General features: G+C 39.7%; 1 protein-coding gene across 3 annotated transcripts in view; it reads right to left on the bottom strand.

Annotated features, from left to right (window-relative positions):
* FGD4 (FYVE, RhoGEF and PH domain containing 4) overlaps positions 1-25,559 on the bottom strand; it is a 108,979-nt gene that overhangs the window by 61,078 nt on the left and 22,342 nt on the right. Inside the window, exon 1 of one of the 3 annotated variants that reach the window (XM_069807590.1) lies at positions 23,564-23,745. The exons of 1 other annotated variant lie outside the window; for it this stretch is intronic. The gene's annotated coding sequence lies outside the window, so the exon portion shown is untranslated. Of the gene's footprint in view, positions 1-6,348; positions 6,655-23,563; positions 23,746-25,559 lie in introns of those variants that run through there. One more of the 3 variants, XM_069807589.1, reaches the window with a different exon arrangement.

The following is a 25,559-nucleotide window of genomic DNA, read 5'->3' on the forward strand; positions in this document are numbered from 1 at the left end:
TTTATTTTAACACAAAAGCAATCAATAAGCTTTTCCCCACAGTTCTTGAACTGCTATCTATGAACTCTAAAAACCTAGAATCAGGGATGATGCCAGCTATAAAACAGACACAGACAAGTTTCCTTGTTGTCTTTCTTATAGAAAAGGATTCTAAAATGCTACCCGATTTTGCAATAGACTGGATTAAAGCAGGTTCAGTGATCTACAAAGAAAATCTTATTCCATCAAAACATGACAAATAGACTACAGTCTCACAGAACTGTAAGCAGATCACGTGTGATTGAGCAGCTTTTCCCTCTCATCACGACTGTGTCCTATGCATTGTTTTGCACTGAAAATGCCTATATCAGATTGCAGAAATATCACACTTCTAATCACACAAGCTGAAGACATTCCACAGAAGACACACACATACATAAAAAAAAGCCCTCAGTTACCAACTGAAGTTTTACTCCTGTGTTAAGCACCAAGCAAAAAAGCATTCTATAGTTTTCAGAATTTGTCAACAGTAGGAAAATTCTGGAATAGTCTCAGTCAAACCAGAGAAACATCAGCAATAAGACAAGCAACATCAGCAATAAGACAAGTCTGGAAAATTTAAGTCAATTATTTAGAAAGATGATGTTTTACAATCAGTAAAATCAGCTTTATAAACACATACACGCACACACACACACAAAAAAATGCAAGCAGTAATTAACTTGTTATGGCGGAGACCAGGCCACGGCTTGCAGAACAAGTGGTAAAATGGGGAAAAATTGGTGCGCAAGGTGCTTCAACTACAGTGTTCTAGACTAAGTTTTTAAAAAGAGCATTCACCCAAAATAACAGGATGCTAGCAGACAGCAGAGGGGTGCAGCATTGCCCTCTTTACTAAGGGCAAACAGTACTCACACTGCTAACTGTGAGTATTTCATCGAATTAGATTTTAACTGTTGTGTTTCAATTCTTAGGTAAAGCCTTAATTCCACCACTAAATCTTCCATTTTATTTTGGCATATATAGCAGCTATCTAAGAGATTGTTTGTAGCAGCTTCCACAGTTAAAACTGACTTACGCACAGAAATCTTGACAAGCCAAGGGACAGAAACACTTGCCAGTTGCATTACAGTGGGTGGCCAAGACATAACAGCAACATAATGCCCCAAGCAATGGTGTGAACAAGAGCTACTGAAGAGAACAGACATTAAAACTGCCTTGGCACATAGAACTGCCAGAGAACTATTACAGCTGTAAAGAAAAGTAGCACAGGATCTTTAAAGAAAGGCAACAGGTAATCTTGTATTACCTATGAACCCTTATGATATTTTAGGGAGCTTAACAACAGGTATATAATACTTGACCACGTTGAATGCTAGTAAAACTAGCACCAAATTATTTATTCTAGGTAATAGATCTCAGTCTCAATGTAACTGCTGCAAGCGTGATATGGGAAGCCATCAAACTATTTTGAATTACAGAAAAGGCACTTCATGCTTTCACTCATCTTCCTGAGCATCAGTGACCTCCTTAAGAAACGGAAGGGGAAAAAAAAAGTTGACTTGTGTAGGAAATGGGACAGGGCTGTAGGAGCACGCAAGAGATGCTAGGACTGAGAAGATACTAGGAAGAAAAATTCCAGGTGATAAGTTCAGGTCATGCCCTGCAGGAATAACTCATTACAGAATCAACTTGTTCTTTCAAGTAATATTACAAGCTCTTGAGCTAATTTTCCTTCTACTACTCAAACAGCAGCTATGTTTGACACCACTCCAGGGAATACACTACACCACCACCCATGGCACTACTCAATGCCTGCAAAACAAAACCTTTAGCTGCAGAAGAGACTGGAATTCAGGTCTTCTGAAGCCTCAATCCCCAGTTCATGAACCTTTGCTAAAAAGGCTGGCACAATACTTTGTTTCAATCTTAGCTATCAAATCTAAACCAGATACTCAGAACTGTAACAACCACGACACTACTTAATTGGGCACCTGAACAGGGATTTTTTTTTTTTTTTTTCTTCAATAAGTGTTACTACAAATGTGAGTGGAACAGACAAGTTGCAACACTCTTCAATACCAGGGTTAGCTGCATCTATACGATCTTCATGAAGGTAAAGTGCTTCTGTGGTAGTGGGAAAACCCCAGCACCGAAGTACAGTCCACAGGATACACAAGCCAGCAGATGTCTACAGATAGTCAAGAACAAGCATAAAAAAAGCTGCAGTGAAAGATCCTCCAAAGATCAGTAGCTGGAAAAGCACTTCTACTTGGAAAAGCACTTCTAGTAGCCATCTATCAGGACTAGGCTATTCTTCCCTCTGATTCAAAATTTGGCTGCTTTGGGTTTCCTTTCCTCTGAAGCACTGGAGACTGGTTGTGGCTATTGAGTCCAGGTAAGCAGCATGCTAATAGTAGAGCGCATTTCTCAAGTGCCTGCTTAAGTTTTCTGCTAACAGTGATTGCATGACATTGGCAATGACTTCAGTCTTTCTTGCTGGGTTTCTGAAGCATAGTATAACATTGTCTTTGGGTCATTTACTACAGTTTAAAGGTTTGTTTCCCATAGCCAGTAACAGTCTGTAATTCTCAGTGTGCCAGAAGAAAAGTCTACTGAACATCTAAATGAGACTTAAGTTTTATGGCTGCCTGTGACTGAGGGCGGGGGAAAAACCCACACAAAAACTCCTCAGTGACCAAACAGCTCCTTCCAGTCCTGAGCTCCACATTCCCAAATGTACTCAAGTACTCACTTTTCCCAGATATTCATCAAAAAGTAAACAATGCCCATGTTTCTATCAGTCAAGTTAAGCAGTAAGTCAGTTAAGTTAGTTAAGTAGTAATTTTACACTTAAAATGAACAGCTTATTATTGCATATAGTAAAAACAACCAGATGAACTGAGAAAAAAACCTTAGAAATAATTCCACTTCAAGATACTCTGTTGCTGGCATGCAGTCGTTTATCCCCACCCTGTTCTTCTCCCAACTGTGAACAAGGATTACCTGGGAGGAATGTTTTCTGAGGTCATTTGCAGACCAGCTCCGAGTCTTCTGGTTCTTCAACTAGGAAGGACAAAAGTACTTCTGTACTAAATGTAAGCACCTCTAGGAAAGACTGAAAAAACCTGCCACAACTCATAGACCTGTCATTAATGTGCACATTGCCAGTCCCTCAACATTTTGTTACTTACAGTCTCACTGCACCGATGTAGTACAGTGATCTGCTTTAGAAGAAATTCAACAAATTTGATGTTTTCTAAAATCTGGTACAGCAATTTCTAGCATCGTGAAAAAAGTGTTAATGCCTGCGTTTTGTCCCCACCCATACAAAGCATAAAAGATGCAAGCAATTTGACATGACTAGGGCCCGGCAAACAGACCAACAGCAGCAGTGCCTGTGTCAGCAGGTTTATCCTCCCACACCCAGCATCCTGAGGACTCCATTATTTCATGGGAGCTGCAAAGAGAACAGTTTGTAAACAGGCACCAGGACTTTCCAAAACAGTTGACCCTTCAGAGGGAGCTGCAGGCTTTAACCTTCAAATAGCCACGCTGCTATAAGGAGGCACTACAGAGCCTGGGCTTTTTTGTTTGTTTGTTTTAATGTTCAGAATACACAAGTAAACAGCACAAAAAAAAGTGTATTGAAAACTCAGCATGTTTAAAAGCTCTGCCAAGTAGCAGCCTGAACACAATGTATAAATAAATCCAAGTCATGTCAAACAGCATTCCACAGTCATGTGTCAAGTGAAAAGCAGAAAGACTTGTCTGTTTGAAGAAAACAATTGTGACCATTTATATGCAAGCCAGCTTCCTATATATTGACTCAGGATTTTACCATTTAATGACAAGTTTCCTGAAAGCTTAGTATGTACAGATATTATAAACAAGATTATGATGAGCCCAGTGTATACTAGGTTGTATTTCTAGACACTATTTAGTTGGGAGCTCATTCAAAATGTCTTTTTTTGTGAGATGATCTACCTAAATTGAGCTTACCTTCTTAAAAACAAATCACTACTCAGTATGACCCATCACCTCTGCTGGCCCCAAAGCCTGTGTTTTAGAATAAATCTCCTTCAAGTGATCATGTAGCAGATTACACTGACCCTCATTTGTTTGCATTAAGCATAAACATCAGAGCCACTTGTAATAATCCACCAAAGACAGAAAAAAAAAAATCTTAAAAAAAAAATAATCATTAATTTCAAACAGACATTTACCAGTTCCTCTGTTACATGGAAATGGGATGTCTACTATGAGAGGCCAGATGCTCAAATGGATTAAAGAGTGTCTAGCCTTTAAATCCTGCATCCACAAATCAACGCTGACCTAGTGACCTAAAGTAAAAATTAATAAGAAAAAAAAATAGTACTCAACAACCACATAAAAACTATTCAAGAAGGAAATAAAAAAAATTGTTTGCTCAAGACTATTTGGATATTTACATGGTGCTCATCAGAGAATATAATAAGAGCTGGAGAATGCCAAACGTGAAGTCCCCTATTTATCCTTGAAACAGGTTTAGCAAAGGCAGTGGAAAAGCAAGCTTCTCAGCACACCATCAACTAGCGATCAGGAGAAATCACCTCCGGAAGGGGTATACAAGCCATTACATTATGTCGATATGATTGTCGCTCTCTGCGAAGACTTGCCAATGAGACATTAATTCACAACCACAGCGACAGCAAATCCTGTAGGCAACAGCTACCTTACTAGAAACAGACTGGGGAACAGAAACATATCCCACACCAGCTACTATGAATAACCTTGGGGCAGTTGCCCTGCCTTTCCCTTCAGCTAGGTTCAGCATAGGGTCTGAAGGGTGAAAGTCTAATCTCTTTTCAAGCACAAAAGCCAATCTGCCTCCTGTGCTCTTTTTAACAACAGAATTACAGACCTGCAACTTGCATGTGTGAACAAGTGCACTGCAGCCTATTAAAAGCAAGTTTTGCATAAATCACCCACTTCAGGGCCATGCAATACTTAAATTCTGGAGAAGGAAGCAGTTAAAAAAAAAGGTTCTTTTTAATTACAAGATGATACGGCTTCTATTAAGAGTGCTCACCCTGTTCCACCAACGTGTGAGTGTGACATGATGTCTGAAAGGACTTCAGGTATATATACCAGGCTCACACAAGCACAGGAAAAGCTCATACACTACAAACAGGTAAAGTACTCCAAGAAATTAAACCCCCCTCAACCTCACACACACACACTTTTGTTAGGGACCAAGATTTGGAAAGCATCTTGTAGGTTAAAAATTCATCCTAGTCAAATATGTTGCAGTCGTGACTTAACTCCATTGGTAACTTTGCTCCCAGACTCCAACGCACTGACATTTTAAGTGCATAAAAGCAGAGGGCAGATCGGTGGGATTAGGACTGACACAGTTTTAATTAAAAGCCTCTAGTAGTGTCCTCCCCTGTACCAAATAAAAATGGCAGTCCTGGCAAGAAGGATGCAGCGTAAGAGCTTTATTTCAAAAGGGAAAGCCCATACATGACTAAAATTATCTGCTGAAGTAACATTTTGTCTATTTGGGCTACAAATCAATTTTAATGCCCCTCGTTTAAGTCAGTAATTTGAACTGCACACAAATGTTCATCATGCATTTATTATGAAAAAAATTAATACTCCTAGCTACTACAGCACAACAAAAAATGTCTTTTATAGGACACAAAAGCCTTACAAGCATATATTTCTAATTTTATCTTCCCCTTTAAATGAAATCCTGCCATCAAAACAGTCACAATATTTGCAGAGTATCCTGAAAACTCATGTCTCCATACAATTAAGTTCTATAAGAGAAAGAGTCCGAAACGTTTGGTCAGTTGGGGAGTTGCAAAGAGGGGCAGAGGGTGGGAACGAAGAGTGGAAAGCCTGCTCCTGCATTCTGCCTCCCTTACGCTGCTTCCTCTGAGCAAACTGCATAAAACACGCTAAACATCTATTGTATCGCCAGCTCTGTTTGAACATTTTCCCCTCATCTCACCCTTCATGCCAGTACAAAAACCACACATGTATCACATCCAAAAAGAAATCACTCAGACAAAAAGCAATCAGCGTGAAAAGGCATGTAAATCAAAACAGATTTGGCAGCGAACAGCATTTCATAAAGACAAGAGATACAAATTGCTCCATTTGTGTCAGTTTGGCCAGTTATTGTTCTGACTTACTACTTTAACAACCCCAAATTAAACTGCTTGAACTGAAACAGACAAACAAAGATCTTTAAAATACAATTCCCCCCCACACCCTCTTAACAATAAGCATTATTTCCGTGGTGCTACCGTCCTGAAATCATAAAGCCACTGCACCAATTAAAAATTACCTACCTATGTACATAATGAATTTAGTACTGACCTTGCAAAAAGCTTACTCCTCTTGGCTAGAAATCGTTAATAGTTTTGGTAAAATCCTTTTATGTGCTCCTCCAGCTAGCTAATTCCAGCCTTCCATTAACGCACTCCATTGCAGATAATTGCCGACAGCACACGCTCCCCTGCTTTTGCTGGTTCCCAACCCAGCAAGGATAATCACATTCCAGCGGGGAGCGAACAGATGGCAGCCTCCATGGTAACCAGTCCTCCCCAGCTAGTGGTAGCACTGGGAGACTCTCGGGGACTGGGCAACAAGCGCTCTTTGTGCTTCAGCCTTGCAAAGCCTTAGTGAAGGGAGAGCCAGCTCCTAACGCTCACTGGGCATGCCTAGCAGGTGCCTTGCCTTCGCAAGCAGGCAGAACACCTTCACAAAAGCTTGAGACCGGGTTTAACCTTGACGCTGCCTATTCCCGCCTCGCGCAGGGGGGAACGGGGGGTAAAACACATGCTAAGATGGAGGCGAAGCTAGTGAGAGTTTTCATTTACTATTAAGACAGAGGGCTCAGAGAAATTAGCGGATGACTGTTTTTCCCTGACAAGATTGTTTTCTGAAGGCAGTCTTATTTCCCCCGAATGCATTTGATTTCGGCACGATGGGAATGTTTGCTGCCTGATCTCTATCTCCCAGACCTTGAAATTGCTCCCCTCAAGAATACCGTAATCTCCCAGCCTGGGTTTTCCTCAACAGGAACTGCGCGGCCCCTTGCTTTTGGTCTTAGGGCTTCTGCCAGGCTTATCTGCTCCACATCTGCCAAGACCAATGCTGATTCAGCAGCAGGCAAAACTGCTGTCTCTCCCTGCCGCACAACCAGACTGCCGGGGGGGTGGGGGGGGCGTGTCTGGAAAAGCCTTTTTTTGCATCAAAGCTGTGCCCGAAACCACTGCTCTCACCGGGCCAAATCCTGCGCAGCTACACACCTACACCGATGGCATGCACCAGCTTGGTGAAATTCCCACCAACATCATCTGGAGGGGAAAGGGAAGTGGCTTTTCTTAACCAACCGATAATGATCTTGTCTGCAAAATAGAAAGAGCTTTGAAAGAACATATTAAGGCTTTAAATACTGATGACTTGCACAGCACCACATCTCAAAATATTTAAGGTTAGAACCACTGGACGTGAAAAAGCACGCAGCACGGTAGTCTGTGGACTGACTCTGTTGACGCATTCAAACTTTCTCTCCCTCACTCTCAAAACCACGCAGCACATATGACTAACAGTGCGTCAAAAAAACGTGGGTAATTTTACTCAGCTAAGCCAAATTTGGACTTCAAGTTCCTACATGCTAACTTAGGTCTGCTGAGTTATTCTTTTGAAAAAGGGAAAATGGCTTCCTTTCACCCTTAATGGCACCTTTGATCTTGTAGTTGGTCCTGCAGGGCAGTTTGTTCCTGTAAAAGACTGAAAAACCCTGTGCTGGAACCCATCATTACAAAAACACCCATCTTTTTCCTCTGTGTGGCTCCAGGCACAGAGTTCAGTAATTTTCTTCCCTCCACCCCCAAATTTTCAGTTTTCTTCATCCTCACTGCATAAGGAAGTTAGTTTCATTTCACACCAAGCACAGTTAAGTTTTTCTTGCATTGGTGAAAGACACCACTATTAAACTGCTAGCGCATTAACACTGGAAGCCCCTCAGATCGCTGTAGAAAGGGCTTAAGTACCCATAAGCCATAGGAGAGTCCCCACCACGGAAAGCACGGCAGCTAAAGAGGACCCAGACTTCGGAGGGGACTCACACAGCTCACAAGGGTGCTGCGCGTACCAGTGACAGGCATGGGACCAAACCCAAGTCTGCCAACTTCCCCTCCAGGACTAGTAGATCATTCTGACTCATGCTGCCAATTTAAACCCATTTTATTCCTCTAAATAAGCAATCTTTACATCACCAAAAATTTCTTAAGCAACCACGGACACCAAACCTAATCATCCATCAGCAACACGGGTAAAATAATGTAAGGAAGGAAGCCAATTTCCTATTTAACTTGCCAATTGTTAATAATAAAAACTTTTCAGCGTTTAGGCGTTATGAAACACCGATAGCATTTCTTGGTTTGCCTCTTAAAAATAAAGACCATGGCTCAGAAATTAGTTTTAATGTACTAATAGATTTTACATATTTATGCATCTCTGGAAAAAACCTCTAGCAATTACAATTCTTGGCAGACAGACTGACTTCAGAATTACAGGGATTCAAGTTCAGTTTCAGATTGGTTTTTTTCCTTCATGAAAGACACCTCCTACGAAGTAATCTCCTAGATTTATGTTAATTCTAACTTTGTATTAAAAAAAATATGGTGTTGTTTACTGAAATATTATAAGCAATTTTGGCATTGGAAAACCTGTTCCAGACACTGACAAAAATACTTAGACCGTCTGTTTTTGGACAAGTACTAGCTGTACTCTTGATAGGAGGATTGCTAGCATAATAAAGGCAACAGCAGTCTGAATCCATTTCAGCTTCTTACTTGGAATTTCTGTAATTCTTAAGTCTGATTTTACACAGATACAATGCAAAAATTTGAATCAACTAGATGGAGCAGCCATCACACAAAGAAAGGGGCAATAGGATGCACTACAAATTTTGGCAGAAGCAATAGGTAAGTTACTTTTTTAGTATTGCTCCATGTATCCTCTGTACATCTGACAAATGTTTCAATCAAACTACTTGAAAGGGAGAGGAAAACAGCACATCCAAAATTCTTTTGAGGAGGGGTGGACAAGGGAAAGGAAACTTAGCCATCTCCTCTTATTCTTTGGCCCAGTCTGAGACAGATAGGAGTTTAGGAATAAATTGGTTTTAGTTGGAAGATATTAATGAAAAATAAACAACAAGCTGACATCCTGCCTCCTGAATTGATTCCACTGAAGGAATTGTCTTTTGTAATGATGACACCATGTGCTTCAGCTTTTTCCAGTCCCAGCTGCTATCTGATAGACCAAGACTTTGGTATTTTACTCAAGTTGATGGAGACTCAAACTAGGCTTTAGAAATGTATGCTTTTCAAATTGGATATGTTGGGGTTTTTTTGTGATGACCGCTTAAAATCTGTTCATCCAGAACAAGTTACGTGGGTTTAGAATAAGGCATATTGCCAGAAGTTAGTCTCCATTCTCTGCATAAGATTTGAAAGCTTTATTTATAAAGCCAACCACAGCATCTAAGTAAACGACACACGTGCCTCACACATGCACAGTTTTGAACTTTTGCCCATTTCTCATACCTGTTTTTAGAGTTCTAGTAAAACAACCTTTGTACCAACTGTATGTTACTGCCAGAAACAAAGCAATACAATAGACCATTGATCTGCCTATTATAGTATCATCTTTGTTTCTAAAAAGAAAGCAACTTCAACATAATATGTATGTATTTCTTTTAACTTGATACCATCTGCTATTGAGGAAGTTCACTTCAAGGGAAACAGGAAGTCTACATTTTTAAGAGTATAAAAAAATATTCTGTAAGCAATGGTAAGGGCTGAAATGTGTAAAATTTCCTCTTGTCCAGAATCCCAAGAATTAACATATCGTGATAAGCACAGAAGGGCTAAGGCTTCCACACTGGTCCTTTAAGATCCCTTTGTACGCCAGAGATGTTCTTCCAGTCTTACCTCAATTGGCTGTTTTCCTAAATTAAAAAAACATGGTACTTTGCAGAAGGAAAGCAATGAATTAAGCCCTGCAGGCAGCAAATGCTTCCTCAGCAGCACCTCTGCAGTTATAAAGCAAATGGAGACCTCATGCCTGGAGAGCTGCACTCCCCTTGCTTCCCAAATGTTTTCAGATCCCACGGTTTTGCATCAGCACATGCTTCCTCAGTGTAACAAGAAATAAGACTATGGAGTTTCTTCTTCTTTCACAGGGTGCCCATGTAGCCTGGGAGCTTGTGCATGCTGGGCGTGGGAGAAAGGGCAGCAACTGTTTTGCTCTTGTTCTTACAGCCACTGTTTGATTAAGTAATGTCAATGTTTTGAGTGATAAACCTTTCCCTTCCAAACTGTTACTGCTTACAAAAGTGGGATTCACAGAAGGGAGATGAGCTATCTGCTTCTCACCAGTTCAGTGACACGGACTGTCGCCATCCATTGCAGCAATCGTTCTTCCAATATTACAACAGCTATTTCTGTGGATGTTTATTTTGGCAACTATCATTAAAGGACAACAAAGAAACATGGACAGAGCTCGTACTAGGCCATCTTAGTGACCTATTTGGTGTACAAGCCTGAAAGTTATCCTTCCTTCATAGGCAGTCCTCCAGAACAACTTTCAAGTTATGAAATTAAATTCCTTATAGAAGTAGAAAAAATAAAACTTCTGCTGTTATGTCTCCAAAGATAGTTATTTTCAGATCAGGAACAGCACCAGCCCAATACACTGAAACACTTATTCCATAAACTGGAATTACTTTAGTTTCCAAATACTTTACGGCACCTCTCCCACTGAGCTGTACTAGTAGTGCCTCCAAGTTAGTAATGCCTGTAGAAAAGGACATTGTTTTTTCTTTAAAGCCAACAACAAAGCACATCTAGAGTTAGTCAGGCACATTGATTAATATAATTTTAAAGTATTATGGAAAGTAAATTATGTAAAAAGCAATTTAAAAATGAATAATCCATCAAGCCAAAGACCCTAGATTAGAACTCCTTTCTCTAGTAAGGACAATCCTCTTGGAAATTGATGATCACAAATAAACAGTTAGTTAATAGGATTTTTTGTAAACATTGAATATTCGTATGTCAATAGTAAAATGTAGTGCACAGAAGAGTTGTTAAGGAGAATGTATGATAGCACAGCCTCCCTGAAGAGGATACTGCAGCTCAGGCCTTGCACGTACAAGGCATGAGACAGCTCATATTGATGGTACCTATCCAGAAGCAAGAGGTCTGGAGCTGCTTTTGCAAGATGTGCATGAACAGAGAGAAAGGGAAAGCCAACATCAACGGGCTTACATTCCAACAGCAGAATAAACTGTGTCACTAATGCCTTTCAATCCATTTGCATTCAATAAAAAAGTAAGAGGGATGACAAAAGCAGAGCTGGATTTTAGCTGAAAACTCAGTTTGTCAAGGTAGGACAATTCAGTTCAGTGTCTGGAAGCATCCAACAATAAGGCACAGCAACCACCAGACATGTCTGATTATTTCTGCAATTTCACAGAGCGTTTCCATGGAAAAGCAGCAGCCTCCTAGGTTTGACATTCAGCGTCTGACAGCTGAACCAGCCAAAGCTCAGACATGCAAGGCTTAAAGAGAGATTGCAGACAGCTCTTTGGACGTGGTTCTGAGCAATGCAAGAGTAAAACCATCTCTGAGAGAGAGCCTAACCCCAGGGGCTCTGCCCTCTGCTCTTTATTTACCAGTTAAGATCCCAATGAAAGCAGAATAGGCATCAGAGTGTAGCACATGGGTAGGAATTGTGGCCACAGGGCTTCCCTTTCTCTTTAGGCTTTACTAACAGTTTCTGAGAAGTCTGGATGGGAACCGCAGGACTGCTCTTCTATACTCTGGTTTGGACAACTCCCACCAGAACTTGTAAACAAAGACAGAAATGGTGTGTCTGGAAGAAGAATGGCCTATAGGTTCTCTTCGCTATAAAGTATCCTTAAGTAAAAACCACGAACAGTAGGAGAGTAAGGAAACGTAAAGAAACCATGCTACCATAAAATAATTAAAGATGTTATAGGTGTTCAGTGTGCTAGTCTCCTTCATGCAGATACAGGAAGTTCTCGTATTTCATCAATTAAACTTGGGAATAAAAAAAGTTGTTATCACTCCAGAACTTTAATTTATGCTTCATAGAGGTGATCTGAGGTACAGCAGGAGCTGTGGTATTTGAGCTGTACTAAATAGTACATCAGCATCCTTGTGCTTTAGCCCACTGCAGGTGGCTAACCTATTAGTGGCAAAGAACCCAGAAAAACTCTTAAAACACAGTTAGCAGACCCACTCACATAATTCACATTGATTCGATTGAAATTCCTCTCCAAACTCAGCAGGCACCACTTTGCCACAGATTTCTAAGATCTAGAAACACCTGTGTCTCTAGACAACACCACCAACACAAACACTTTTCTGAGCAACCTGTAACAGCTTTCTGACCGAATAACAGATCACTTTTATAAAACACCTTGCTTTTCCCTAGCCTGAAGCTCTTTCAGCAGGTCAACAGATCAGCCAGCAGTAAACTGCCTAAAGAAACCAGGCTTGGGTATTTGATCAGGCAATCATGGAGGATGCCCCATCCATGCCCACAGCTGACAGCACTGCCAAGAGGAAGGAAAAACAGTATTGCAGGATTTAATGGCAGCTGTGAAGGTCACACCAACAAAAGCTAAAAATTCCACCTACCTCCCATGCCAGCTCGCACAAGTGAGTTAGCTTTTTTAAGATGCAAATTTATAGTACCACTTAGGCGACAGTAACTGTGTGTTTCTTTGAGTCACCCCAAATATTCCTGGTTTTATTTTGTATATATTTAAATGGCTCAAAAGTTCTCTTTGTAGTCTACCTCCTCCCACAAGGATGAGCAGCCAGTTTCACAGCTGCAAAAAAATGAAGGCTTTGGCAGAGACTATTTAGAACGGGGTCTTGGTCACAGTTGGGACTTCAGGTGGACCCATGACAGATATATGGCATTAGAGGCATACAGCACAAAACCACAGGTTCTCTCTTTTTCAGATTATTTGCAATATAAGTAATAGGCCCAGGATAGCCTATTACTGTACAGCATTTCATTTGCAGTAAGAATATCATGGAGGCTTTTATTATTATTATCATACAACACAACAAAGAGGGAGCCATAGCTTTCAAGGATTTTATTCTTTTGCTACAAGGGGCGGGGGAAGGATATTAGCACATGGGGTCACTCCAACACCTTGAGAGATCTAGACTTTTCATAGTTTGTCTTTAACTGCAGAAGTACTTACTACACCTAAGGATAAGGAAAAAATTAAACAACATAAATCAAGACATACCTACAAAGAAAGACTCCTACACATTCTGAGAAATGACTGACTGACATATATACGTACAAAGTGGAACTAATAAACTGATCTTGCTCACCAAAAAAACCTTTGGAAACACTTTTGAAATTTTGATTGCCTTTGCTATAGCACTGGTGAGCTCATGGAGTCAAAAATCACACAGTAAAAACAGGGGTGAATATTTAACTGCATTTCTATGTCCCTCAACTAATACAATATAGTGCAAACATATATATATAGTGTATATATACACTACAACGAAATACTCTCCATCCAGTCTGCCTGTACTTACATTTTAAACAGCTAGAATACAGGCACTCTAGTAGATATAAGTACTATCTAAACTTTACTTTCAAGAAAACAGAACATTTGGCGATGCACTGCTAGCTAATGATGTGGGTGGGCTGTAGTGACATGCACCACTTCCCTCCCATCCATAGTCTCAAAGATCATCACTATTCTCAGACTGCATGTGACAGAAAAATAGGAAGGAAAGGTTAGGAAAGTGTCAGAAAATAAGTTCAAATTTGAACACAAATCCATCGTGTGCTGTGAGGAAGGTCACAAGATTCAGCTTCTCATTGCGGGGATAGCTGCCTTGGATCAACACACTCGCGTTCTGCTTCTGCTGCTGCTCATCCGAGCGATGAGAATTCAGTTCAGTGCAACTGCCCTTGGATGCTGACAGATGACTTCTCCTTCCTCAATGACGGCAAGAAACATACTTTCTATTTGATATTAGCAGAAAAACTAGATCTAGACGACAGAATGCACTCCTGCACAGACAAGTTTGATCACAGGCTACTGGAGAACTTACTTGACTCCTGCTGTCTTCTAATTCTTTAAAAGATATCTTAAGTATATCAGCTACAGGCCAGGATGAGAAAACTATGTGTATCCTTATTTTCAAATATTCCTGAGACTCGCCCACAGGTCACAAATTTACTTCAAAACCAGTAAACTATTAAAAAAACAGGCAAAAAGAGGTTTACTTACAGCTACCCATGCCTTATATAGGAACGTCATTACCGTGAGCAGAAATCCTTACATTCCAATGTTTTCATGCAAGTAACTCTACCCATCTAGGAGACAGTCCTTAAACTGGGCATAGAATGAACATTATCAACTCATTATATATAAAAGGAAGTTCTGAATTTCATAACTTACTGACATAGCTCAGGAAATAAGCAACAAGAAATATTTCAACACATACTTACAGCAGATTGTGCGAGTGGGCACTTAAAGAAAATGTTTCTTTAAAAAGAAATAAAATCCTTACAGGTCAAGATTCACTTGACTCACTGCCATCAATAACAAGAACTCTATAGCTGTGTTCTATTCCACATTATATAAGCTACATTCCAGTCACATCTTTAAGACCTTTTCAGAACACTCACTTCTTAAGAAAATAAAGGGCAGCTCTGGCAATGCAGAATGGCTGTCACTCAATGTAGAAGAGCGGTTCTGTGTTTTAGTTTGTGAAGAACTAGAAACACATGAATAAATTCAGACAAAGGATTTGTGTAAGATGCTTCCACTTGTAGTCTCACTACTCTTTTCATTGTATTAAACTGTCTAATAGTGAGTTATTTATTATCTTCCAGTACTAGGAAACGCATAAACACGACAATCTTATAATTTGCATTTGGTGCTCTTCCATTTTTACTTCTCATCTTTGTGGTCTTTATACCCAACTTCAGCAGAAAGCCTCCGAGCCTTCTACTGCTACATGTTTGAGCCACACAAAATTCAGCATAGAAACACATAAGCAGGGACTGCCAAAACCTTCTGACTCTTTTCTGCATTAACTATTACATTACTGAAGTGGTATTAGAGAATTTTCAGGCAGAATAAAAGACTTGACATTTTCCAACACACCAATATAATGAACCCATATGACAAAATCCCATGGCATCAGGCAGACATGATGCCAGCAGCTTTCCTTAGAAAGTTTTCTAGATAGCCACATACTCACCCATCACACTACCTGCTCCACACAGCTTCTTTAGAAGTCCACTAAATACTCCACTGCTCATTTTTGGGTACATTACATGCAGAAAAAAAACCCCTATTTCAACAGATTTCCAAAGACACAAGGTGTCAGCTATGTCATACAAACCACCATGTGTAACTAACTAACTGCCTCTTTCAGACAGTCTTCCTTTGAGGTTGTAATGTATGAATCCCTTTAGAAGCACAACTCACAGGCCATCAGCTGCAGAAAAGGATTACTTGAAAAACCAGTTAGTATCACTATCTCTCAATATATTAGAAGTCCCAACTCCTGGCAACAGAAGAATAATCATAGCAAATCTGAGGTGCCACATGAAAGAGTTTTGCAGCCCTCATATTGGGAAAAGTTTGAAATCATAAAAAAGTTATAAATTAAGCAAATAAAAAGACAAAATCTTTTACAGTAGTTTTGGGTGTTTGGGGTATTTGGTATTTTATTTTGAGAAACTACTGAAGACCTTGTTGACTTTCACAACAGTAAGATACAATCATAATGCAAAGCAGAAAAAACAAATGGATAAATGCCTGCAATGTCAAGACGAATTGCCCCATACATGCTAAGGGTCCCTGCAAAACAGTGCCTTTCACAAACAGCTGCACTAGGAGGACTCCAGTGACACCCACTGGAGTAACTCCTCCTCAGATCGATTTTTTAAAACAGGAGGCACTCTGAGCTAAAATAAAAAGTGGAGCATGTATCTACCACACTATTGCCTCATGAAGTGTGAAAATTTAGATTTCAGAAAATTGTCATTTAATGATAAGACAGTTCTAGAAAGACACGAATGGAAGAAATAGTAGGAGACTACACAGTCCGATGCTCAGCCATGAAGTGTAATTGGTATGCCTAGTCCATCCTGGGAAGATGGCTGTGACAAGACTACATCGTCAAATGCATGCACTACACCTACCTCAGCCTAACAGAAGAGAAAGAAAAATACAGTGCAGCCAGACAGTTCAGCTAATGAATTTATGAATAGTTTTTTAATGGTTCTTCACCAGAAAGCCACCTGATGCTACTAGCATAAGTCAACCACTCTCTCATTTTCTCCTAACTACTAGCTGGGCTAAGATCCTCAGCATTCCCAGAGAAAATGGAGTTTAAACACAATCATCTCTAATGCTGTCCACTATCTCACCCAGAAACTCTTCTCACCATTTCCTTCAAGCCCTGAAACTAGTATTTGAAGGCTCAGTATGAATTATAACGATCTTTTTGGTCATGTTATTTCTACCAACTTCCTGCAACTTTAACAGCAGACACACTAAATTTTCACACTCTTTTTCTTCCTGCAATTTCAGGTTATAGAAGGAAGTGATAGCTGAACAGAAATGAATGAAACAAAAAATTTGCTTTTCACTTTGCAGAGTTACATTTGATTTCAGCACTATAACCATTAGGAGTGATTGCTGTCATCAACAGGAAAACACCTGCATCCGACAGTCTACAAAGAACACTTACTCATCTGGACCACAATTAGAATTCAGTAGCATTATATCATTTATTACACTGCCATTTATTTAAACTTCTATTATTTTATTTAAGCTTCCATTAAGCCTTTTATGACAAATAATTAAGGCTGCACTGTAAGACAGTGACTTTTTTTGTCTCTTCAGATAGACAATTTCTATTATTTCAGTAAATTGTAAACTAATTTTAAGGCAATCCTATACTTTGATGGTACACAATATAGCAAAATCTGTAGTCTAATAGGTTTCAGATTCAGCTATTAATCAGTCACTCTATTCCATAACAAGTAGAGACTTTAATAAATTGTGACATTCATACCTGAAAGCTACAAAACGGAGACAGAGAACCCCAGAAGAAATTTTTAACGCAGTCCTACATGATCCCAAAGAAATAACCTCCAAAATGCACCCACTCCTCAACTCAGAGAAGATTTAGCACATCCAAATTTAAGACACTCAGTTGTCAAACCAAGGCATCTACATTTGTGATTTATCAAAAGTGATGCTAAAAATGGATATAAATACTTCAGTTGACTCAACACAACACAGAATCAGGGGAAGACTGCCAAACTGACCACAAGTGTGTTCCTCTGAACACAATATACATCCTGTACATTTACCACCTCTCTCTAAAGCAGCAGCTGGCAGATAGAAATACCTATGTTGCTTATTGAATGGAGCGAGAGACTGCTCAACATTTTATTTCAAAAAGAGAAATTCAACCATTTTGTTTTCACCAAGAGCTCAGGACACACTAAAGAAATAACTGACTGGAGTCTCCTTCAGCTATTTAGACTATGAGGACACTGTAAACCACAAGAAGCCTTACTGTCTTCCTCAGCAATCTCTCTGGAGATTTGAGGGATTATGTTGTTTAGATTTGAGAGCAGAAAAATCTGAGAAGTTCTCTTGGGATACACAGGAAGCCTACATGAGTACAGCACATGATGGCAAACATTCTTGCTATTTTCCTTCTCCCCTCTGAAAATATCTATCTTCACCGAATTTTGAAACTAAAGTCTGCCAAGGGCCTGTATTTTAGGAAGACTACCAACCTCTAACCCCAATTAAGCAAAAATGTTATGTGTGTTCAGAGGAATTTTTCCATGTTCACACCACGTCTCTCCTATTTCCAGGGCAATAACAAAACAATAGCTATGTTTGATTATATTCAATAAACTTACTTTTTTTAATAAACAACCAAGATGAATGAGTATTCCCTTTTTAGATTTTGTCACTCATGCACTACATCACAGCTAAGAGACAAAGCCTCAGGTATTCAAGAAACAGTGGCTTTCCAGAATTGTAGACTCATCTACCCAACATCCAATTTCAGTAAAATAGCCAGTAAGAAAAAAAAAAAAAAAAAAAGCTAACTCCTTGCAACAGAAAATTTTGATAATAAAAACTGAAGCTCATCCAGTCCATCATTTGGTTCACAGGTTTGCAAGGAAGAAAGCTAAAGGAAAAGAGGAGCTGCTAGAGAATACTGACATGCACATTAAGTGGAGAAGTTTGTTTTCATTTCAGAGGAGGTGAGGGTTGGGGGGCAGTGGGGAGGTTGTTTGTTGGTTTGGTTTTTACATCTACAAACAAGCCAGGCCCTGCAGAGTTATTATTTATCATGTTCAAATCACATCAGGTTGTCAACATCTGATTGTCCGTACACTTGTATGTTCTGTGTATGTCCCTCTGAATTAAAATAGTGAATTATACTAATCAGCAGTGGCAGCACACAAGACTTTTTCATGCAGCAAGACCCAAGTAAACTGGAAATAGCTCACAGAGCTAAACAAGCACAAAAGCTTTTTAAGTTTACTTCATGCCAAAACCTTTGTGCTATCTACATTACTATTCACCAAATACACACTGGAAATTTTTTTTAAATTTGTTTTTAAATACAGAAGTGTTTAGGTGATCAATGCCATAAACAACAACAACAACAAAAACCAACAAAACAACAACAACAAAAAAAAACCACAAAAAAACAACCCACTTTCATTTGGGTCCCTCTCCCTTTACTACAGATTCTGAACAAATGTCCTGCATTTTGCCAAGTCCATGGCCACATACACGCATGACTCTGCCTCACCATTTTGGACTGCAAACATTGCTACTTATTCTTTAGCTGCTTCCTAATCTTTTTATGGTTTAGGACATCCTCATCATGACTTTGAAATCAGTTGCACATGGAAAGATGTAATGCAGCCAGAAGAGCTCTGCGGTATACGCTCACACCTTTAAAAAAATCATAATAAAAAAATAAAGCCTTTACAAACCACAAAAAGAAAACCAAACCCAAACAAAAAAAAAACCAACCAAAACCAACCCAGTGAGCTCTGCCTTTTCCAAGGATTTCTTTGATCTTTTCTGAACAGGACTCGAACATATTTATGGTATTGCAATATGTCCTAGGCTTTTCATTTGTCAGAATAGATTGTTGAGTCTTTCTATCAATTACCATGACTGACTGGAGATGGGGGTGTGGGTGGGTGTCGGTGTGTAAATGATGACTTATCTCTTCCAGAACTGAAACTATTTGTCTGTATGATGATATTCTCATAAAAGACTTTCAAAGCACATGCCTGAAGCTGGGCAATCAATTAAAAAAAAAATCAAGCTACTAAATACCCAGCTATAACAGGCTTGTATTTGCTGCTCCCATTTGAGGAATCCACTTTTGCAAGAGTTGGATCCTAAAGCGCATTATCGTCTTATCTGGCATTTTATTATGTACCTGGACACCTAGATGGAAAAACGAAAAATGACTGTTCAAGAAGAAATTTTATATTAAGTCTATAGTTCCTTCAGGACAGACTATCTCAGTAACCAAAAGACCAAGGAAGATGTCTCAAGGTATAATATGACATACTATATGATACATTCGATGAGCACGTAATTGAATAACTTCCTTACGAAATGAAGATATAGAAGGCAAATAAAATTATCCACAGGAGAAAAGCTCTTGCAGCTAAGGTGCTGAAGTAGAGGGAGCATGAATTACAACTACAACAGCCTGCATGGTTTCTTTTGCTATCCAAGACAAAGAAGTTTGTGCTTCTTTCTTTTCTGTAGGAGGCAAAACAACTACTTTATCTGCCTTGCACAGAACAGCAGCCAATGACAAAGACTATTTCAGTAAGGGCTTCTTCAGTACAGCCCCCTCCCATCATACATATTCTTACTGTCTTACAGCAGTAAGACAATCACTTCCCTACGTGTTAGTGCATATTACTGAATGAAGTAAGAAAAAGATAAAAGGAAACAGTCTGTATGCTTTGGGCCATTTATTTTTCCAGCTAAGTAGTCAGGCATCTACATTCTTAGAGGAACATTTGCAGATCACAACAGGCAATCTAACAAGCGTTGTCAGACCCCGTCTGGTTCAAGCCACTCTTTCCCCTACCTCAGCTCATACAGTAACTTAGTTTTGAAGGAACCTCTAAGGTCATCTGCCCTGCTCAGAGTAGGGCCAGCTTAGATCAAGTTGCTCAAGGCCTTGGCAGTTGAGCTCTGAGTGCCTCCAAGGATGGAGATCTTGCAGGCCCTCTGGGCACCCTTTCCAGTGTTTGACCACCCTGATGCCAAATTTTTCTTCCCCTGATGTGTAGTTGGAATTTCACTTGTTGCATTTGCATCTGTTGCCTCTTGTGCTAACATTGTTCATGTCTAAGAGTCTGTCTCCGTCACCTCTGTATCCCCCCATTAGGTGACAGAAAATAGTAGTTACTCCATAGATGTCTCTTCTGGACAAACCCAGTTCTGTCAGGGTCTTATGTCATACGTGTCAGACCCCGCTCATACTTGCTCCAGTTCGTCAGCATCTTCCTTGCACCAGGGAGCCCAGAACTGGACACAGTATTCCAGATGTGGTTTGACAGGTGCAGAACTGTCACTGGAAGACTCACTTGCCTTGACCTGCTGCAGTTGGTCCTGTTTCACCACAAGGGCACACTGCCGACTCACATTCCTCCTCTTCACCAGCTCCCCATGTCCTTTTCTGCAGCACTGCTCTCCAACCACCAGCCTGTACTATTGCACTGAGATTTTCCAACCCAGATACTAAAACTTTCATTTGCCCATGATGAACTGCATGAGGTTTCTCTCAATCCATTTTTCCAGCCTGACAAAGTCCTTCTGAAAAGCATCCCTACAATACCTATACCAACTGCTTCCACCCCATTCAGTATCATCCACAAACTTGCTGAGAATGCCCTCCTCTCCCTTGTCCAGGTAGTTAATGACAACATGGAACAGTATCAGCCCCAGTATTAAGCCAGGAAAAAGGAATTCCTCTCCTTTCCCTCTCTTCCAGGCAATAATTGCAATTTGCCTGGCCTATCAATTGACCAGTGTCCTCCAGAGGACTACTAAAACTGCTTTGGGAGCCAGAGCCATCCCCAAAATCACTGTCTGACCATCTTGTCCCTACCCAAAGGACAACATTCCAAAAATGTTAAGTACAGCAGGATGAGGTGGCTCCTCCTCCAAGCTCAAACACCACAGTTTAAATTATACTCCAAGTAAAGCAATTTGCACAGCGTTGAAGTACCACAAGAATGTCATCAGTAACTGTTAGTCACTATCTTTCTTCATCTGCTGAGTTTCAAGTGTTTTAAGTTTTTCTCTGCCCTGAACTGTTTGTGTATGTGACAAAGAAAATATAAACAAGGAAGAGCCAAGAAGAACTTTGCAAAACTGTTTTTGTGGGTTTCTTTCCCAAAAGGTCCTTTGAAGAGTTTTGGAGTTCAATAACTTCATAGAACGGAAAGAATTTTTACATTTTTGGTGTATGAAGGCATGGCACAACTATTTGTATAAAAATAATACTAAATGTCAGATTAACATGTTAGGTTTGGATTCTTTGTCTTTTATTTGGGGGGGGGGAGCAAGGTTGGGATTAGAAAGAAGCAGGAAAGCATAAATAATAGCAATATCGATTTATCATTATTCACAGAAAATAAGTATGCACACAATTTCCATGGATGTAGCGCACCACCACCCTGGATTTTAGCTAAAGTCAGAAGCCAATTCCCTGGAAGATCACATGTGTCATGAATTTGGAAACTAACAATACTCACAGCTGCTAAAATATCCCATAAAACAACGCAGTTCATACCTCAGAAAAAACTAATTTGGACTCTTTCACTCGTCTGGAATTCTTACTTAAGTCTAACTATTAATTCTTAAATAGTTTATTTAGGGTAGAGAGGAATAACTTACAGGAGTAGTCTGGGGCAATAGAAAGATTCATCTGTCGTGGTTTAACCCCAGCCAGCAACTAAGCACCACGCAGCCGCTCACTCACTCCCCCCCCATCCAGTGGGATGGGGGAGAGAATAGGGAAAAGAAGTAAAACTCCTAGGTTGAGATAAGAATGGTTTAATAGAACAGAGAAGAAGAAACTAATAACGATAATGATAACACTAATAAAATGGCAACAGTAGTAATAAAAGGATTGGAATGTACAAATGATGCGCAGGGCAATTGCTCACCACCCACCGACTGACACCCAGCCAGTCCCCGAGCGGCGAATCCCTGCCCCCCCACTTCCCAGTTCCTAAACTAGATGGGACGTCCCATGGTATGGAATACACTGTTGGCCAGTTCGGGTCAGGTGCCCTGGCTGGGCACGAGAAGCTGAAAAATCCTTGACTATAGTCTAAACACTACTGAGCAACAACTGAAAACATCAGTGTTATCAACATTCTTCACATACTGAACTCAAAACATAGCACTGTACCAGCTACTAGGAAGACAGTTAACTACATCCCAGCTGAAACCAGGACACATCTTAGACAAGAGATGATAGATTATTCAAGACCATACCATAGAAAACATGTAAAAGTTAGTTTAATAAACCCTTTGATTCAGAAAGGTGGCTTCACCTTTTATGAGATAAATGAGCTCCACTAAAAAACTAGAATGGAGCACAGGGCACGTTAATCTTCCAAAGAAGAAAGTTCACACCACCACAGTGTCCTCCTCATATCCAAGTGCACAAACAGTTTACAGATATCTGCGTTTGTCTTAGAGATGCTTTGAACCAAGAAAACAGGAAGCTATCTGTGACAAAACCTGGGAAACACTGCAAGCCAAACAGGAATCAATGAAGGAATTACTATATTATATCCTACATGGAGAATTTAAAATATCAAAAATTCCATGACAAAAGAAAATTAGTCTGATGGTAAGCTACTGAATTACTTCAAGAAATCCAAGTTCAAATTCTTTGGCTCTAGAATGAATTTTTTGTCCTCAACATATTCCTTAATCTTCTGTGCAGACTTCTGTGTGGGTAACCATAGCATTAATAATCCCACTGACTACAAATGTACAAGGAGGAAACAATCAGTAATTACTTGAGGCTCTGCAGATATTTATGAAGCAAGAAAAATGAACTCGCAGTTCTGGATGGCACCCATGGTGTTTTTAAGCAGCTACATGAGGGGGTGTGGGGGAAAGTGACACAGGAATCAAAATAAAAATCAGACTTTGTTCTAATATGGGATGGAGGAAACTGCTTTCCCATTACAGGACAAACAAATATCATCAACGGCCTGACACAAAAGGGAAGAGGAAAACAACAGGAAAACTTGCCAGCTGGGGAAAGCAGTAGTCAATTGCCAAAGATCATTTTAGGGCTGCAGCTGCTTGCCCCTGCCAAGTTTAAAGAGTTAGCTGTTCTAAAAGTATATTCGAAAAATGTCACCAGGGAGTTTAAGCACTGACCTTGTAAGGAAAAATTCCATGGAGAAGAGAGCAACTTCCAGGATACCAGGGATTTTGTTAAAAGTCATCTCCTGATTTCCCAGGTTCATCATCAAAACAGCTATTCCAAAAATGCAACTAATGTTGCTTTTTTCCTGCTCACATCTCTACCCACAGAGTTACCAGTCTCCCATGTACCCATTTGAATTCAGTTCCGCACATCCCACTCCAAAGGGAACAACTTCTAAACTGAGAATGTTGCTACTACTGTATCATCACAAATCTATTTTTATTGGGTGATGCATGATGCTTCTGGGAAGACAGCAGATATAAAATTTCTCTGAGTATTTTAAGATTATTCATGTACAGGGCTCTCAGCACTGCTCTCTCTTGAGATTTTACAGAAGCATTGCTGATAAGCATACTTCCAAGTATTTTAGGACTGAAAAGGGCTAAATCCAGTAAAAAAGCAACGCAAGAAAAAGTATCAAGGTTTTCCCCACATAACAGTGTGCTTGCAACTAAACTATAAAAGTATGACTTTTTTTCAGATTTTTTTTTTTTAAACAGAAAAATCTGTCTGGATGGCATAGCATTGATATCAAAAGTGACATGAAGGGTGACCAAACCACTTTTGTGATATTTCCGAGTGTTTAACAGGAACCCCCTCAAACAGATGATAAAGGAAAAGGAAGAAGTGATGCAAAGGTGCCCAAATGTACAAAAAAAGTAATTCATTATGTAACATCTGCACTTAGGTTTCAAATATATCACATACAGCATCAGTTGGAAAAAGCATAGCAAAAAGACAGGTGCAGGAAGAAACCCAGATCCACAAGCACAGTGTCATGTCCTTCAACACCCCCAGGACCAGCTGACACTTATTTTAACCACTCAAGACAACCAGGAAACATTTATTCCTGCCTATAAACTTTTAGCCAGAAGTTCTGCTACCCGTTCTCTTGAATCGGAAGCAACCGAATGATCTAAAATTTACCAGTTCTGAGGGAACAGGCAGATGTAATTTTGTTCCTCTGTAGTTACAAGGGTGACCAGTGTGTGTGGGGAGCTACTCCACACTGAAGGTGGTTATTTGCCAGAAGACTAGATGACTATCATCAGGTATTGTTATAAAAGCTTAAATATCTATGTAACAAGCATGACAAAAAGTAGAAGCCACTGGAAACAACAAACATTATACTAAAAAAAGGGCAGAATTCTACTGCTACCTGACAGTTCATTATTTTATAGCATTCCGCTCCACCATTATCACAACAGAAGCAATTCAATCATGGTTATTGTATTTCACTGCTGTTTCAGAGCAATCAGCATGGCTGTTAGTTTCAGCGATGGTCAGACAAATCTCTAAGGCGGTATACACTTCCTGCTGAAAGAGCAGCCAGCCAGCCGTTTACTTTTCTATTTGCAGAACAAACTGGTCCACAAAACAGGAACCTCAAAATCCTACTTCAGCTTCAAGAATCATATCTAGGCACACAGAATGAGAGAGAAAAACTAAAGACACAACAGGACACCAAAGAGGTTTGTCATAAGTACAGAGTGGCTTGACTACATTCGAGAGCAACTTAAAAAAAAAAAAAGAGAATTTAACATTCACACTGTACAAGTCAGTTAAAAAATGCCTTCTTAACAGAAGATGTGTTTCTTAGCCAATCCTTTCCTCTGGTACACATACATATAAAACAATGATATTTAAAAGTTCAAGTGTCAAGATGTGCAAGAGTTCAAAGAAAGTTTATGAAGTTTAGAGTTATCTATCAAACACTTGCTGTATCTTCCAAAGGTATGAAGATAAGAATACGTATCTGGAATAAATTCAAGACAAAGAAGGAAGTTTTAAAAATAAACCTAATTACACATGCTGACATTGGCTCACCAGTTTCATTTTGACTATTACAGAGAGATAAAGTTTGTTTTTTGTTGTTTGTTTTTTTTTTTTTAAAACTGGACACAAGTCAAGTTTCACAAAGAAACAAGCTGTTCTCTGATCACTGGG

The sequence above is a fragment of the Haliaeetus albicilla genome, chromosome 19 (assembly GCF_947461875.1).
Source record: "Haliaeetus albicilla chromosome 19, bHalAlb1.1, whole genome shotgun sequence".
NCBI lineage: Eukaryota > Metazoa > Chordata > Aves > Accipitriformes > Accipitridae > Haliaeetus > Haliaeetus albicilla.